The sequence below is a fragment of the Rattus norvegicus genome, chromosome 10, assembly GCF_036323735.1.
Source record: "Rattus norvegicus strain BN/NHsdMcwi chromosome 10, GRCr8, whole genome shotgun sequence".
NCBI classification, from domain to species: Eukaryota; Metazoa; Chordata; class Mammalia; order Rodentia; family Muridae; genus Rattus; species Rattus norvegicus.
The window spans coordinates 80,849,957-80,868,966 of record NC_086028.1 but is presented as its reverse complement, the minus strand read 5'-3'; the positions used below and the strand labels follow the sequence as shown (position 1 = coordinate 80,868,966).

The window sequence follows — 19,010 nt, the reverse complement described above, 5'->3', positions numbered from 1 at the left end:
AAGTCAACTGCACTAAGAATGTTTCTCCTGTTCTGTTGAGACAGGATCTCATGCAGCCCAGGTCTAACCTTCAACTAAACTCTAGATCCTCTTCCTCAACTCCCCAAATGTGAGGATTACAGATGTGGGCTTGGCTCAAGAATGTTCTTGATGAAGTAATAAAAATAAAACCATGAATATTTTGTGAACAGAAAAAGGAGGTATACAGAAAGCACTTCTCAGCAGCCTCAAGCGCAATGGTTTCGAGGAAAAGCACTTGTGACTGAGTTTTGAGCTCAACTAGCTTCTTTTCAATGAAACACTACTTTTTCTTGGAAAAAGAACAAACTAGTTATTCAGACATAAATACATAGCAGAGATTTTCTTGAAAATGAAGTGAGTCTGTCACATTAAGGAAAACAACTGACAGTATTTGTTGCCAATGATAAAATCTGAACATTTAATGAAAAAAAAAAAAAAACCTTACAATTTTGGGTAATTGTAGCTGCTTGACAATTTCTTTTTTCATGAAAAGAATGGTAATCATAACTAAAGTGTTTTTTGAAAATGATGTTTTAGACATTTAGAAGCTCTGCTGAACTCAGTGAGTCAATAATTTTCCAAAGGACCAGTGCCTGAGACTATTGGTAAAATCCATTCAACTGTCCACTTGTTCCAGCTACTCAGGAAGACAGAAGGATCTCCTGAAAGAGTTTGGAGCCAGCTTGGGCAACATAAGGAGATTCAATCTCTTTAAATAAATAGCTTATTCAAATATAGGACATATCAACATATGTCAATAACAGTTACAGCAATATAATTTCAGATCAACAGTGCAAACTAACTTACAAAAAAATTAATGTTTGTCAGTTTTATTATAATATCAAATATATGTGATTATCTGAAATGACTATAAAATAAAATACCTCTTCCTTTTCTAACTGTCCTTTGAGACTATACTTCCTTCCTGCATTTCAACAAAAATAATCTATCACGTCAGATTGAATATAGAAGCAAAGAGCCAGGAGCATGGCTCAGTTGGTAAAAATACTTGGCAGGAAGCCCTGACAACCCTGTAATCCTTGCACTGCGATGGGGAGGTGGGAGAATCTCCCAGTAGAATCACTCACAGGCTCAGAAACTGGCTAAACTGAGATATGCAACAACTGCAGAAACGAGAGAGGCTCTTCCTCTAAAACAAGGTAGAAGGCAAGAAATGACTTCTGAAAGTTATCCTCTGATCCTTTCATACTCACAGTGGTACATATGTGCTCATTCTCTCTCTTCCTCTCCCTCCCTCCCTCCCTCCCTCCCTCCATCCTCCACCCCCAACTTTCTCACAGAGCACACGCATAATAATAAAAGGATATAGAATGTTAGGAGTGTTCATACCTTTAATCCCAGGACTCAGGAGGCAGAGGCAGGCAGATCTGGTCCACATACCGAGTTCCAGGACAGCCACAGATTAAGTAAAAAGACTGTCTCAAAAAGAAACATGCTTTTAATCTCAACACTCAGGAGGCAGAGGTAAGCAGATGTCTGAGTTAGAGGCTAGCTTGATCTACAGAATGGGTTCTAAAATAGCCAAAGCTAAATAGAGAAACCCTGTCTTGAAAAACCAAACAAACAAACAAGAATATAGAACCAGATATAAAAATTTAGCTTATCTGTCTTCTACTAAGCTAGACATTGAAGAGATTTACAACCAAACTTAGTAATTTTTCAAGTTTTTGGGGGGTTTTTTTTGGTTGGCTGTTGGTTTTGCTTTTTTGAGACAGTTTCTCTGTGTAGCCCTGGCTATCCTGGAACTCACTCTGCAGACCAGGCTGGCCTTGAACTCAGAGATCTGCTGCCTCTTGCCTCCTAAGTCCTGGGATTAAAGGTATGAACACTCCTAAATTCTATATCCTTTTATTATTTAATCCCTAATGCTGGGATTAAAGGTGTGTACCACCACCACTTGCTCAACTTTTTTTTTTTTTTGGAGCTGGGGACCGAACCCAAGACCTTGCGTTTGCTAGGCAAGCGCTCTACCGCTGAGCTAAATCCTACCCTTGCTCAACTTTTTAAAAATACTTTTAGTTTAATACAAGATGAGGACTTTGGTTTGTTCATGTATTTTGAGAAAAAGTCTTACTATATAGTCCTGGCTGGCTTAGAACTTACTATTACTACATAGACCAAGTTGACCTCAAATTCAAGAGATCCACCTGCCTGAGTGCTGGGATTAAAGGTATTCTTCCCCATGCCTGATGACATGACTTTATTCTTAAAGTAAAAAAAATTCTTAAAACTTTTTTCTTGATGTTTTCTTTTTCAGTATATTATATGTATTTAGAGTGTGCATGCCATAGTATACAAAATGAAGGTTGGAGGACAACCTGTAGGAATCAGTTCTCTTCCTCCACCATGGTGGTGGCAAGCACCTTGACCTGCTGAGCCATCTCTCCAATCCTGTATTCTAAGTTCTAATTTAGTAATGACCAATAGGTGCAACCTCATTGGAAAAAACAAATTAAAAAAAAAACAAACCCTCACAACACTAAGAACGTTAAGATTGTAAGGAATCCTAAAATTCATCATTACTCAAAGAAAATCCTGTTTCTAATTCCAGCCATTCCCCAAATTTCTTTTTATATCAAACTTCCCCTTCCCCATAAACAACTGGAGTTGAACCTGGGGCACATATGTGGCCCATGGGAAATCAAGCCTTAGCCTGACCAAATCAGACCTCCCTTAGGAATCTGAATTACCCTTCATGGAAACTGAAGTCTATTTACAGAGCAGCAAAGTCTACTGTTCTTACTGTTGGGAGTCCATGCAACTGTTCTGGCTCCAGGACGTTCTGAGGTCTAGTTGTTTAGCTTCCCTTGTGCTATACAGCTGCTATATATCTTTTTGATAATCTCTTTGTTTAAGTAGGTTCCATTTCCTTATTATCAGGGCTTTAACACTACTGGGCAGGGTGACTCATACTTGTAATCCATCATTTAGGAAGTTGAGTCAAGAGGATTGCCACAAATTGGAAGCCAATCTGAGATAAACTGAAATCATGTCTCCAAAATAACAACTGGGGGGGGGGAGGGGGAGAGGGAGAGGGAGGGAGGGAGGGGGAGAGGGGGAGAGAGGGAGAGAGAGAGAGAGAGAGAGAGAGAGAGAGAGAGGAGAGAAGTCTTTAATACCATCAGGTTCAATACCAAAACTGTTTTATTGATGTCTTTATATAACCATAACAGGTCACCTTTTCTATATAAAAATAAAAACCACACAAACAAAACAAAGGTGAGTTGAAATTATAGACTCATTCAAAAGTTATTAGTTTTCCCCCTTTTAGAGGTCATGATATAGCACACAATATATTTCAATGGCAAATGACTGCATTAAAATGTACCAAACAGGGCTGGAGAGATGGCTCAGTGGTTAAGAGCACTGACTGCTCTTCCGGAGGTCCTGAGTTCAAGTCCCAGCAACCACATGGTGGCTCACAACCATCTGTAATGAGATCTGATGCCCTCTTCTGGTATGTCTTAAAAAAAAAAAAGAATTAAAAAAAAATCTACCAAACAACCAAACAGGGTTTTTCAAGGAACTTGATGAACATAAAAAAAAAAAAAAAGAGAGACACTGAGCCTTGCTTATCAGACAAGAACAATTATTGTAAGTCTCTGATAAAAATAGCCTTACAGGGCTGGAGAGATGGCTCAGTGGTTAGGAGCACTGTCTGTTCTTCCAGAGATCCTAAGTTCAATTCCCAGCAACCACATGGTGGCTCACATGAGATCTGATGCCCTCTTCTGGTGTGTCTGAAGTCAGTGGCAGTGTATTCACATACATACATATAATAAATAAAATCTTAAAAAAAAAAAGGGGGGGGGGGTTGGGGATTTAGCTCAGTGGTAGAGCGCTTGCCTAGCAAGCGCAAGGCCCTGGGTTCAGTCCCCAGGTCTGAAAAAAGAAAAGAAAAAAAAAAAAAAAGAAAAAAAAAAAGGAAAGCATACAATAATAGCACAAGACAGGCCAACCAGCCAATGGCACAGCACAAGACAGGCCAACCACATAAAGACAATAGAGAGAAAACCCTCGTATATGCAGACAAACACAAATGACATTTTAACAAGAATAGGGAACAAATGGATTATCCAAAACATGGGGTTGGGTCGTTGAGTTATCCCATGGAAAAGTAGATCCCTGTTTTAAGGCTTTCTTATAGAAAAAGAGTTTAATCTTTCCCACACTGAATATCAAAATAAATTGCTGGTAGAGACCTATATGTAAAAAGAAAAACTATAAACATATATGAGAAAATAAGACTTAATTATTACCCTAACATAAAGGAATTCCTTCTGTAAAGCAAACACACCCAAAGAGCAGACGAAATTAAAACCAAACAAACAAACAAACAAAAAGAGGTTTAATGGCATATGACTGCAAGCCTCACAATAGGGAAGCAGAAACTTCACAAGTTTGAGGACAGACTAGGTTACACAAACATCGAAAGGACAGCAAAATTGGTCTGATTGTTAGAGTTTATCCTGGTCATGAAGACTGACACTTGTAATCTAGACTCTAACACTTGACAGACTAAGGAAGGAGGATCATAAGTTTCAAGCCAGCCCGGCTACAAAGTGTCCCAAAAACAAACCTTGAGGACTGGAGAAATGGCTCAGCAGTTAAGAGCACATACTACTGTTCCAGAGAACCAGAGTTCGGTTCCCACATTAGGTATCAAAAACACCAGTAACTCCAGCACCAAGTGATCTGACTCCCTCTTTTGGTCTGCATGGCCACCCACATACACATAACACACAGACATAAACACATAAACAAACAAACAAAACATAATGAATTTTTAAAAAATTAAAGATAAATAAAACTTAAAATTCAACTTCAATAAAAGATAAAGCTAAAAAAAGAATTCAACAACACCTGTTAGGATGCCAGTACCAAGAAGAAAAAAAAGTGTTGGTAAGGATGTGGAGAACTTGGAACGTCTGTGTGGATAGGAATGTAAAATGGTACAGGCACCATGAAAAAATGGAACGAAGGATCTTGAAAAAAAATCAAAAATAGAATTACCATATGATCTAGGAATTCTAACTCTAGATCTATACACTAAAGAATTGAAATCGACTTTTAAAATCAAAGTTTGTATACCTATTATTCATAGCATTTCTAAGTTAGATTCTGAAAATCAATATAACAATGTCAGGCAAAGGGGCTGGAGAAATAAAAGGCTCAGCTGTTAATAGCACTGGTGGCTCTTCCAGAGACCCAGGGTTTGGATCCCAGGACCCCATGTCAATCCACAACTACCTCCTGTCATTTCTTCTTCAAGTGATCCAACACCCTATTCTGGCCTCTGTTGACACTAGTGCACACGCACACTTGTAGGCAAACACTCAAACTAAAAATAAATCTTTTTAATAAAAGACTTTTCTTTAAAAGCTGGGCGTGGCTTGGGCTTATAATCTCAGTGATGGGAAGACAGTTAAAAGCAGAAGCTTGCTGGCCAATCTATACCAATTACTAAGCTCCAGGCCAATAAGAGACATGTCTCAAAGAATTTGGTCAGTGTTCCAGGAATGATACCCAAAGTTGTCCTCTATCCTTTACACACATATATACACATAAAAAATGATTTTATATAACTGGGTGATAGCATATGGGTGGCATTATTTATACTTTTCTACGTTTAAAGTAGCTCATACTTAGGATTACTTATTATTTTGCGTTGATGATATGGGTGCATGTGGAGGCAAAGGTCAGCATCAGGTGTCTTCTTTCATCACTTCCCCTTGTGTTTTGAGACAGGTTCACTGAGTTCACTGGTTAGACTGTCAAGTCCCAGGAATATTCCTGTCTCTGCCTCCTGGCACTGGGTTATAAGTACAAGGTGCCATACTGGCTTTTAACAGGTTCTAGAGATCTCAACTCTGTTTACCAACTGAGTGTTCTCCAGCCCTTACTTTGTGTGTGTGTGTGTGTTTAAAGATTTATTTATTTATTCTATGTATGTGAATACACTGTCACTTTTTATGTTCTTAAGGCAGTATATCTCACTGCGTGGCCTTGTCTGCCCTAGACCTCCACACATAGACCAGACTGAGCTTGGACAGAGCAGTACTGTGCTGCCTCTCCCATCCAAGGACTGGAGCTACAGGTGTGCGCCGTACGCACAGCTCACAATTTAAAATGCAAACCCAGCAGTACAAACAATGTTCGACATTGAAAAGCTTATTGTATTTATAGCAAGCTTCTATATGGCTGCCTTTTTATAAATATCAGGTAAAAGAATATATACATCTCAATTTAGGGAAATAAATAATTACAAGTACATTTTCCCTCTTACAAATAAAAAATCAGATCTAGAGACAGGAGAAATTAGAAGTTTTTTGAAAAATTGTATAAGCTCTCTGTGGTAGCTGGTGACGGCAGGAAATTGTATGCCAACAGCTTCTTAGAACAGTCAAGAATAATGCTCATGGTGTCCAGGAAGACTTACTATACATTTAATATCTACTCTTGCTATACATTTAATATCTACTCTTGTGATCTGTATCCAGCGCCAATAAAGCTACACGACCAGCTTTGCCATATACAGAGAACACCTTTGCAACTTATAGCTAATTCTGTGACAGTGTGACTATCATATCTAAGAGATGGCTCAGCTGGGAAAAGCACTTGCTGCAAAGCCTGACGACCTGAGTTTCATCCCTGAGACCCACACTTAGAAAAAGAGAACCAATTCTTGGAAGTTGTACATGTAACCTGGAATACACATTTACACACACACACACACACACACACACACACACACACACTAGATTAGTTAATTCAAAAATACATAAAATATGACTATAGTAATAATAATGGCCCAAGTGTTCCTGTAATGGGAGCTTTATAAAAACAAAAGTGAAAGAAGGAACTGAATCCAATGTATTAGCAAATATGTCCACAGAGTCTTGCAGAGTAATTTCACCATGCCTGAAAACAAACACAAGAAACAGGTGTGCTTCCTCAAACACACAAGCAGAATGTAATGTGGAGCCAGTATTGTTATGAAACCAGACTGAGAATAAGTAACCTTGTAAATATGACAAGATGGTAAAGAGAACTTGGGAAATGGATTTCAGATAGGTATCAGAATATTGTTATTGTCTGGCTCTGAGGAACATGAAATTATCCAAAGTATTGCTGCATAGGAAGCATCTCATTAAACATTTTTTACTAATGCAAGAATTATTCTAGATTCTAAGACCAGCTACAAACTAGCCTTCATTAGTGTGACAGAGTTGCAAAAAGCACTCAGATGAGCAGACGTTTTTTCCTAAGTCTACAGTACACCAGTATCACAGGATGCAGCAATGTTCCAGACCCCGAGTTAAGACGACTGGGAATCAGAGGTCATGGTTTGGCTGAAATTTTTCCCTAATTAAGAACAATTTGTCTTGCTCCTTTTTAAAGATGAAAATCTAATAATAATGAAAAATATGTGCTGTAACAGCAGAATCTTACATAACATTTATGTAGAGAGATATATGTGGAAATTTTAAAAGAAATGCTTTAAATGTGGAAAGGAAAGCAATTACTTATACATATCCCCACAAAGACTTCTTTTATAAAATGTCAGAACACCACATGCTCCAAAAAGTCTGTGTGACAAACTCCCTATGTAGCTAATGGATGCCTTGAACTTCTGATCCTCCTGCTTTGACCTCCCAAGTTCTTGGATCAGAAATGTGGGCCAGCAAGCCCAGTTTAGGTGGTGCTAGAAATCTAATCCAGGGCTTCCTGCATGCTATGTAACCACTCTAAGAACTGAGCTGCATCCCAGCCCTCATTTCCTTATATTTCATCCCAGAAAAAAAAAGCAACATTGCAACATTGCCCTCAAAGGCAGGGAGGACGGGGGTGGGGGAGCTCCAATATTCTCTATAGCCACCTTTATGTTCATGTGGGAGATAGTAATGCCGTCACTTGGGACACTACCATCTTTCACCAAAAAAAAAAAAAAAAAAAAATTTCAAGACAAAAAAGTTGTAGATTCTAAGATCTAGATCTTAGCAATACCAGCAGCACAGAGAGTCAAACACTAAGTAACAGAAATAAAATAAAGGCATCTTTGTTTTTCATAATTTAGCTGCAGAGCCCCATAAAGGACATGAACAACCTAATTTACTGAAAGGGAAATTACAAAAAGGTAAAGTGTGGGGCTGGAGAGATGGCTCATTGGCTAAGAACACTGGCTGCTCCTCTAGAGGACCCAAGTTCAATTCCTAGCACCCACATAGCAGTTCATAACTGTTCAGGGGGCTTCTTCAAGCCTCCAAGAGCACTGTATTCACACAGTGCACAGACATACATACAGGCAAAACACTATACACATAAGATAAAAATAAGGGTAAAAATTTTAAAATAAGAAAAAGAAAGGCAAAGCAATGGCTGCACATTAAAAAAATACAGGAAAAAAAAATACAGGCAGAAACTTCTTGTGCCACAAGCAAGAATGCACTCACATTGCTGAGCTGAGAGGCCTCCAGAGGCAAAACAGAGAACACCATGTGCACTGTAAAGAATGTTGTAACTGTTGGTAAGACACAGTACATTAAAATCCATGAGAGCAATATAATACTCACAGAAAGAAAAAGAAGCTAGTCATTTGCTACCAGTAAAGATGATGGCTATGGGGAGAACCCAAGGTAGAGGACTTCCTTGCCTCCCATGTTCCAGGTCTTTAACAAATCCCCAGGACTGTTGTCTGTAGTCTTTCTAAACTGCCTATTAATTATACCACCTCTTTACTCAGGAAATATTAAATGGAAAGAAAGATTCACCTCAGCCTTTTTTGGTAGAAACTGTAATTTACTCCTACCTAATAAGGGAAAGATTTTAGAAAATAAAAAAACTAGCCAAAGAAAAAGAATGGCAGAATTTTTAAACCATCACTTTACAACTACTTAACTGAGAAAAGTAAGGCCATCACATTAGGAGAAAGACTACTGGAAAAATAACAGTAGCCACAATGGGACCATTCTAAAGACTATCTGCTAATGATAGAAGGAGGACATTACACTGAAAAGTCTGAGTTTCATCACCTTAAGACATACAACTAAGTTGCATATCATTAGCAGAGGCTCTAGTGCTGTTCTCCTAACACTGATTTCCAGGAATCTAACCAAGCCTTTAGGTCTCAGTACCACCTTAGACCAATAAAAGAACAAATTATGAAACCAAAAAAACCCAGAAAATTGTAAGAGATGATGTACATTGGAACACAAATGGCCTGGTCTCTTCAAAGAGCAAAAGCCACTAATCCTGAGTAGTTTCAAACAGCTCTGAAACTAAAGAGACATGTCTGAAGCGGGGAAAAATACAAACAACGGGAGGTATAGTGGTACTCGCCTTTGATTCCAGGACTTGAGGGGCAGAGGCTGGTGGCTCTCTATGAGTTTGAGGCCAGCTTGGTCTAAACAGTGAACTCTAGACCAGCCAGGACTACATAGTAAGATTTTGTCTCAAATATAAAATAAAATTTAAAATTACTCAAATCGCCTTTTGACAAATACTATAAAAACAATTGAGTAAAACAATGTATTTCATCGAAAGGGTGAAGTATATTTGAACTATATAAAAGTTTGAATAGTATATATCCTAACATGTTTAGCACATATATATTTTATAATACAGCAAGTGTGAAGTTAATATGGTAGACAGAAGGGTAATAACTTACCTCTCTACTTTTCTGTATGTTTGAACTTTCAATAGTAGAAGAAAAGCAAACAACACACACCTCAGCATACACTTCCTCCCTCAGAAAGCCCTCCAAGCAAACTCTCTCAATCCTTCATCACATCTCAGAGAACATAAGCATAGTATTATTTACACTTTATTTTCTGACTCATTTCATAGTCAGTGCATCTTGTTAGACCACAATCTCCTTCAGGTACAGACATCTCTTCATTCATTCATTCATTCATTCATTCATTCATTCTTTTTTGTGGGGCTGGAGCTGGGAGAGGTAGGGGTCTCACTATGAAGTTCTAGCTGGCCTTAAACCCACATTGATCTGCCTGCTTCTGCCTCTTGAGTACTGAGATTAAAGGTGTGCTCCATCATACCCAGCCTTTTCTCTCTTTACAGCTCATAATAAGGTATTCTGCAGTCAGAAGACTGCTAAGGCCAACATTCTGCTGAGAAAATAGACACTTAGTAAAGTATCTTAGCTACTGAGTTATTTTTTCAACTCAACAAAAAGCAGCTCATTGGCCTTTGCTCATAGCTACCAAGATGATATCACAAAAGAACACATAAGCTTTTGGAGTTCCACACAAACCAGACTGAGAGTGAAGATGAGGAAACTGGAATTCAGGTCTCATAGGCCTTCCTGGAAATGCCATGGGTTTGTTGTTACCCAGGCTATGTCCCTATGCATCATTCTTTCATAGAAGAGTGTCCCCTAATACTCTCGAAGTACAAAACAGGCACAGAGTTTGTCCATAACTCCTCAGTGTAATGAAATTTATGAAACTATACAAGAGCTTAACAGAAAAGAGAAAACACTGCATAAGATTTTTAAGTCGGGGCTGGAGAGATGGCTCAGCGGTTAAGAGCACTGACTGCTCTTCCAGAGGTCCTGAGTTCAAATCCCAGCAACCACATGGTGGCTCACAACCATCTGTAATGAGATCTGATGGCCTCTTCTGGTGTGTCTGAGGACAGCTACAGTGTACCTATATACATAAAATAAATAAATTTTAAAAAAAAAGCAGATTTTTAAGTCATGAGTGTGGATTAGGAAACACAGATGAACTGTTGGCACCAACATAAATTGATAAACCTCTGTGGAGAACAACTCAGCAACACTGCCAACATTAAAAAGGCATATACCCATTGTTCTGGCACATTCACAAAAAAATCTAACCCAACAGACACCAGGACACACAAAAACATGAATTGTGGCTCTGCAATCCTAATGCTTACTAAGAACTAGTTGACTGATGGCATATCATACACAGTACAACCCTTGTCACTTTTTAAAAGGGAGATGCTACACGTACTATAAGAAATGACCACCAAGATAAACTGAGTGGAAAAGTATAAAGTATGCAAAGTATCTTAGCATTCGTGAAAAACAGACACCAAAGAATCTGTATGCGTTTGTGCTGTGCACACTCTGGAAGGAGGAGACACTGCCTTTGAGAAGGGTGACTTGATGGATGGGAGGAGAACCTTGGAATGGAAGGGTTTTCACTCCCACCGTGAATCTTTCGGATTGTTTTTGACATCTGTATTACCTTTTATTTTTAAACAAAATTCTGCACCGATATGAATTAACAACTTATTTTTAAGCCTAAAAGCGACTCATGCTTTTGTATCATGAAAAACTTAAATAAGGCTTCAGTGAATTCAGAGATAAAATGTTTCCAAATAACAACAAACATCCTAGATGAGGAAAGCCTAAGGGGAAGAGAGACAGGGATTACCTTATTAGCTTCACTTCTAGATTTTACAAGAGCATGATCCAGGCGAGGAGGCAGGCCACATAAAGTATCTCCAGCTACCATTCCAGCCACTCTAACAACTCTTTCAAGAGGTGTAGCCACTAAAATACCAAAGGACGCCAAGTGCCCTGGTCCTAAATGTGGAGCTAACACAGTAACTTATACTACTGGGGATTGGGGGTGGGGGTGGGCTGAGTATCCAGCTCTTTCCCAACAAGGATGATATATGTGCTCCCCACAACCCCTGTGCTGCTTCTGTCATCTCTTGGTTCCAAGTGCAACATGGCAACCGGAAACAGCACAATAGACAGCTGAACCACATAAAGCCCAGTGTTAAAAGAGGAAGTGGAAAGTATATACTTTAAAGCCCAAGAACATGAGGTTCTAGAGTTAAAAGGCCAACCAAAATATGTCTTGTGAGAATACCAAAGAAAGAACACAAAGGAAAGGGAATTTCAAAACAAGGCTGATTCATATCCCACTCCCAAGAGGCTGAGACATTAGGTTAGCCAGACAACTGAAAAACAGAAAATGCCCTTCCCTTTTCCATTCTCTCCACCCAACAACAATTTAGCTATTCATTTTCAATACAATTCAGCAAACTTTTTGCTAGTAGAAAGTGTTTATCTTTGGGACCAAATGTGGTGGTATATACCTAGCACTTGAGAGTCAGAGGGAGGTTGGGGATTTAGCTCAGTGGTAGAGCGCTTGCCTAGGAAGCGCAAGGCCCTGGGTTCGGTCCCCAGCTCCGAAAAAAAAAAAGAACCAAAAAAAAAAAAAAAAAAAAAAAAAAAAAGAGAGTCAGAGGTAAGCAGATCTCTGTGAATCAGTCCTGAGACCAGCTTGATCTTCATAGGGAATTCCTGGCCAGCCATGGCTACACAAGAACTTGACTGTGTCAAAAACAGACCTTTTTTCCCTCTATGGTAGAGCTAAGACAAAGTTTCTAAGAGGGATGGCACAGCAACAAACTAAAGAACCAAGTTTAGTCTGTCAGCTAAAACCTTGGGTCCTAAGTCACTGGAATATTTTTGTAAAGTTCCTCATTTTAATTTTTTGGAACTTGCCAGTATGAAAGAATTATCGCTCAAATTATTTGAAACTAATACTTCTGCACAAGTTGTTCAATTGTTTCTGATTGCCTCTCTTTTCATATAGTCACAGAATGTACAACTTAACTGTACAACTAAATGTAAAACACTATGGAAGAACTTTCTTTTTTCTTTCTTTCTTTTTTTTTTTTTTTTTGGAGCTGGGGACCGAACCCAATGGAAGAACTTTCATACACACACACACACACACACACACACACACACACACACACACAAAGAACCAAACCAAATAGGTCGCACAAAGTAAAAGGGCTGAAATGAAGCTACTGATGTCTTGATTTCCGTTTTGTTACCTCAAGCCTTAAACTGTGTGACACTTATCCTTCCTTATCTACTCTGTAAAGGCAACTCAAAATTTTACTAAAGAAAAATTCCCACCTTAGTTTCTTTTTTATGGACCTTTTAACAAGTCCTTTTTTTAACAAGACTATCAAAATCCCCTGCTAGAATAAACGAGTTGGACTTACTCCTATATTTAGGGGAAATTTGTAGTAAGGTTTCAGCATGACGACGGGAGTGGTGGAAAGGGAAGTAATTCTAGAACTAGAAGTTGCAGTTAGTTTCAAAAGAGGGGTCAGCGTGGGACACGTTGGCTCTAGGAGGCGTTGGTAGCCTGGGAGTCTCTAGGGCAACACCAGATGCAAATAGTGCTTTGTCCTTAAATCCCTCGCATAATTTAAATTCTCCCTCTCCGATCGGAGCGACAAGCTCACTATTGGGTGGCAAGTTTAGTGAAGAAGGCGGGCTCTTGGTCAAGGGGCTCTTTATCCCGCAGGTCCCTGCAAAACAGCAATGCGCATGCGTCCTGAGGCAGCGACCAGGCACCCGGAGCTCCTTCACATTCGAGCATGCGCAGTTTTCCATCTCGCCGCAGGCGACAGCTCACTATTTGGCAAGGGGGATGGGGTTGGGGCTATGATGGTGAGGGAGGCAGGAGACAGGGGGCGCGTTTGTGTTTTCAGAATGCTTGAGGTAGGAAGAACAGACCGCTGACTAGACTCTGGCTTCCTCAGGCCATGAAACCAACGTAGGATATGGGACAGAGAATAATACATTAGGGAAAGTGTGTGTTTGGGGGTTTAGTCACTTCTCAAGGAAAACCCCCGCAACCCGACAGGCCAACCCCCTTCTTCGACTCTTGAGGCACACACACACACACACACACACTCACCTGAGAACGGCGGCGACAGCTGCTGGTCCCTGTCCCCCTGCGCTCGCCTCATACTGCCCGCAACATCCGGGACCTGCGGGACCGCCGATACACAAATACACTCTTGGAGCGCGCACACACATACAAACACACACACACACACACACATACACACACACACACCACACACACCACACACACACCACACACACACACACATACACACACATACACACCGACACACACCGGCCTGGGCGTCCTGTCGTCAGCACGTCGACGCAGCGAGCGCGTACCCGCCGGGCCCCACCCCGCGCGGCCTCCTCCCCCGGCTTCCCGCCCCGCCCCACCCCGCCTCGCCCCGCCCCGTCCGGCCCCGCCCCACCCCGCCCCGGTCAAGACTCTCCAGCTCCTCCTCCTTTAAGACTCCGCCTACCTTCCCCAGTGCGCAAGCGTCGCGAGGCGGTATCAGGGCCCGGGGATTTGAGCGGAAGGCGGGGCCAGAGTGGAAAGAGGCGGGAACTCGGAGGGGGTCGCGTGCAGCGCGCAAAAGTTCGCGCTGAGGTGCGAGGCCAGAATGAAGGAAGGCAGCTGAGATCCAGGGACCGGGTGGGTGGAGCAGCAACAGGCATTTCACAACTGAAACCTAGATGTGCAGTTTGTGGATTACAGATGACTTTGCTCTTACTTTCTTTTTTAGCCAACTCTCAGCTAAAAGACTTTTTAAAGAACTTTTTACTTGTGTTTTTGTTTTATTTAATTTTTTTTTTTTTGAGATAGGGTCTCGCTCTGTAGGATTGGCTGACCTGCCACTCTCTTTGTTGACAGGCTGGCCTTAAATTCAAAGAGATCCATGTCTAAGAAGCCTAGCCTGCAAATGCTAAAGTATTTTTCTAGGGTACACCTTTAACCTCAGAACTCAGGAGGCAGAGGCAGGAGGAGCTCTGTGAATTTAAGGCCAGCTTGGTCTTTATACTGAGTTCAAGGTCAGCCAGAGTTACAAGGTGATACTATGTCTCAAAAAGTAAATAAATTAGCATTTAAAATGATAACCAAAGAGCCATTCTTTCTGAGAAAGGCGGAAGGGGTGTGTGTGTGTGTGTGTGTGTGTGTGTGTGTGTGTGTGTGTGTGTGTCCCAATGGAGAGGAAGCTGATTCTGTGACAATTTCTTGGCAAAGCCATCTGGGTCCCCAGTCTGGTTCATGTCTTAGCTCCCATGGACCAAAAGTGATTCTAGAGTTGGGTAGAATTGCCTCAGAGCATGTTGGCCCTGGAAGAAAATGGTCATCTTTGTGTTGAAGTTGTGGGCAATGGGATATTTGTTATTGTTTCATTCTTTGATTGCCTTAAATTAAAGGAACTATTTTATTACTGAATCAAGCTCTCAAAATCAGAAGCAGACCGCCTCCTCTGGACACAAGAGATCAACCCAGTGACCCTGTGGGTCATGAGGTAACAAGGTTGCAGTCTGTTTGGGAGTAGCTTCCTGGAGCCCTACTGCTTTCCAGGCCTGTGGGACAGTCTCCAGGAGACTATGCTCCTGTCTCTTGCCACATGCTTCTTGGCACCAGGTGGCTGGTGAGCCTGTTCAGCAGGGAAGACTGGCAGCCCAGTAACCAAACCACTGGGTTTGGGAAAAACCCCCAACAGTGCCAAGCTGCTTTCCACGTTTAAGTTCAGAAGCAGACCCTGTAATCCCCATGTTGGATGTCCTAGGCATCATGGGCAAAACACTGGGAATCCCCTGGGATTACACAATCTGTATTCCAGATGAAATTACTCTGGCTGTTTGTTTTCTGCTTAGTTTTTTTGCTTATGGGGTTTTGAAATGACCTCACATAGTCCAGGCTGGCCCCAAACTCACTATGTAACACAGGCTGGCTTTGAGCTCCTGATCCTTCTGTCTCTACCTTCTGAGTGTTGGGATTGCAAGTGTGCTCCACTACGCCCAGCCATAATGGTTTGTTTAAGAACTGGAGAGCCTAGATTCTTTAATCATGTGGTCAGTGTGCTTGGCTCTGAGGCAGAAAGAGCTCTTGTCACCTGAGACAGATTCTTGAAACTTTTCAATTAGATTTCATTTACCATCACCATCAACAAACCCTCCTCTCTTGAGCTGAAGCCAGAGAGGTGTTTGCTCCCTATAAGAATTCAAAATGTCCCATAGGTAAGCCAGTAACCCGTTACAAGTCACTAACTCTTGGTGATACTCCAGTTGTTTACGTACCTATTATTTTCTTGACTTAGGATTTCACAGAAAAGCAGAGAGAAAGAAAAAGATAGCGGCTTGGGAAAGACGTGTGGGGAAGAGGTGCAGAAAGAGATGATTACGGGGAACGGACATCTGTTTCAGCTTCCTTGCAATTGAGACTAATCCTTACAGTTTAACCAGACTCTGCCCAGGATACGGGAGAGGGCTCCTCCGGGTATGGAATATGTGCCGGCAGCTTGTCCAGTCCCCGGTCTGAATCCCCAGTGATCTGGAGGGCCATCAGAGGTCCTATCACCATCTGTAGCTCTGTGCAATGAGACTTCCATTTCACTGTGAGGACCACACCGCCCACCTGAGATATGATCCCTCCAGCCTCCGCACAAAGGGCTTTGATTTGGTGTGGAGCTGATTAAGCGATTGTGGATGTCCTTGGAAGCACTACGTGTAAGAATTTTAAACAGCTTCTCCTTTTTAATATGCACTTCCTCTTCGGTTTTAATTATTTTGTTCCTACATTTTCCCTTTCAATTTACTAAAATCTAGAAATGTAATTAGAGCAGAGGCCAGGCTCAGAGAAGGCTGCCAGGATTTCTACAGCATGATTAAATATACCAGGCATCCCTTTAGTGTGGGACTGAAAAAATAAGATTCTCATTATTATCTTTCCCTTATCCAGGAAAGAATCGGTACCACGTACTGATCTGGATTTATTGAAAATGCAGCACTAATTAAAAACTCACCCAGCCTCTTGACAAGGTTTGGGTAAAGAAAAAAAGTTCAGTTATTTAATTATTTGCTCCATTTAATGTTTTGGTGCTGTAACCACAACAAGCAAAGAAGCCCTCGTAGCTCCTCTTTCCTCAAAATAAAATTTTTCTCTCCTCATGAGGGACTTAATGAGGCTTTTATCTATGCAACAACAATCAAGTTTACAATGGCACCAATTCAATTCGGTGCTCCTTGTGATGCTAGGAAACATGCAGAACTCATTTCCTTAATCCGAAACACAAACGACAAAATGTTCATTGGCTGTCATGTGCCAGGTCTGGGCAAGGGATCTGTCCCCCAAGACCCTGAGATGTCTGGTGTTTATTTATTTTGCCATCATGGATCTTGAACAGTTCAATAGGCAAAGGCAGATTTTTTTTTCTTTCTGGAACCATAGGGGAGGTAGAGGCAGGCTAGCCTGAAGAGAAATATGAACTACCATTTTAGATGGAAGCACTTTTTTTTTTTTTGAGCTGAGGACCGAACCCAGGGCCTTGTGCTTGCTAGGCAAATGCTCTACCACTGAGCTAAATCCCCACCCCTAGATAAGAAGCACTTTAAGGAGGTAATCTCTTGCCTTTGTAGAGTTCTTCAGTTGGTTCAAAGGTAGCTTTGTATCCCACCTACTTAGCCCCGCCCAAGCCCAATGTCTGCCACATTTGAGTCTGTGTGGAGATCGATAGACAGGAAGACCAGTAGGCAATACAGTCCTGTGTGCTGACGGTGTACAGCCCAAAGGAAAACACAAGTGGCACCTTCAAGGATACAGATAAAAGATCGCAAACAAGAAAAAAACCAAGAACACATAGACAGTGTTGCTCTAGGGTCATGCTAAGGCTAATAGAAAACTGACCGTGGAAACATGTTAATTGGTTGGTTGAATCCCACAGCAAACCTGTGACTTAATGAATGAGCATGTTTCGTTTCTGCAGACCCAAGTTCAAACCCAGCACTAACACTTTCCATGGTATAGACATAAGCCTTCCCAAAACTCATCGTTTTCTAACTTAGTATATGGTGATAAGGATGAACTGAAATAATGTTTGAACATAATTCATCCCTGGCACAAGTAGACTTGCTTATTTATGCACATATCATTGAGCATGGACTTGGGGTAAATGTTCTTCACTCACCACTCACATCTGTGTACCCTGCTTAACCCTGCACCTAGGCGGTGCCCTTTTGTAGAATTCTCCAGGCAGCACAGAATCAAGGAAACAAGACAGCACAGCTGTCTCAGCCAGATCACCGCTGCTTGCCAGTTGAACAAACTCTCTGACCTTGGAGCCAGTTTCTTTACATTTCGACAAGAGTACTTGGTTGCAGGAGCCATGCCAACTCTGGTTCTATCCACCGGAACTGGAATTTCCTGAAGAAATACTGACAGGATCTCAAGAGGCTGATTTGGAAATTCAGCTGGAAACCAAAGGCTGGTGTAAAAAGAATCACCCTCAGACGGTGTGGGGCTGAGGTCCAGCCTCAAGGCATTGCTACTAAATGCCACCCTCAGGCTCATCAACCTACAGAGGATACCTAATCTCCCCTCCGTTTTTTGTGCTTTATATTGCAAACCCCAAGTCCCCAGGGGGTTACACCCATCTGGGCAACCCCCTTCTGAGACACTGCTAAGAAGGGAGCACTGAGGAGAGGCCTCCCTGCTGCAGCGTGTGATGCAAATTGCACAAACTTCTGTTCCTAAATGATGTCCATGGAAAGGGTCTCACAGGAGGCAGGGCCACTGCCTTCCCTGTCTCCTTGGTGAAATGGACTGTGCAAGGCGGGGTAAGACAAAGCATTGAACAGCGCGTTTGTTCAAAAGCTCTTGGCATATAAAAGGTATTCTGTCATCTTACTCCCCTCTTTAATAAAACAAAAGGCTGGGAATGATGTACTTACTTGAGTATTTGATTTCAATAAGCTTATAGATATTGAAGTTCTGAATTTTTAACCCGAGAAAATGGCTGGGAATCATGCTCTGTGAAAGGTGGAGCGCCAGGCAAAAAAGCAGCAGTCAAAGGACCGGTGTGTGTGTGTGTGTGTGTGTGTGTGTGTGTGTGTGTGTGTGTGTGTGTGCGCGCAGATTTAAATCCTAGATGATTTAAATCACACAACTCCATCTGCATGTCATTAACTTTTGAGTCTGGTCTAAAGCCAGATGTAAGTTGCTCAAGCCTGTAATCCCGGCATTTGGGAGGTTGAGGCAGGAGGAACTCCCAGGAGTTCAAAACCTGCCTGGACTACATAGGGAGTTCCAGGCCATCCTGGGCTAGAGAGTAAGACTCTGTTTCAA

The 19,010-nt window shown here is 41.5% G+C and overlaps 1 protein-coding gene and 1 long non-coding RNA gene across 20 annotated transcripts in view; one reads left to right on the top strand and one right to left on the bottom strand.

Moving 5' to 3' along the window:
• The window catches only part of Spop (speckle type BTB/POZ protein), an 80,892-nt gene extending 66,815 nt beyond the window's left edge, over positions 1-14,077 (bottom strand). For 3 of the 19 annotated variants that reach the window (XM_063268717.1, XM_063268719.1, XM_063268718.1), the window contains exon 1: positions 11,463-12,276. The gene's annotated coding sequence lies outside the window, so the exon portion shown is untranslated. Of the gene's footprint in view, positions 1-9,709; positions 9,735-11,462; positions 12,277-13,059; positions 13,196-13,763 lie in introns of those variants that run through there. The other 16 variants (XM_039085597.2, XM_017597130.3, XM_039085596.2 and 13 more) reach the window with 15 other exon arrangements.
• Positions 14,078-14,125: 48 nt separating this feature from the next.
• LOC120095178 (uncharacterized) lies at positions 14,126-18,611 on the top strand. The gene is made up of 3 exons (XR_005490434.2): positions 14,126-15,192; positions 15,988-16,396; positions 17,892-18,611. It is a non-coding gene; the product is annotated as an uncharacterized LOC120095178 (long non-coding RNA).
• The last annotated feature ends 399 nt before the right edge of the window (positions 18,612-19,010 follow it).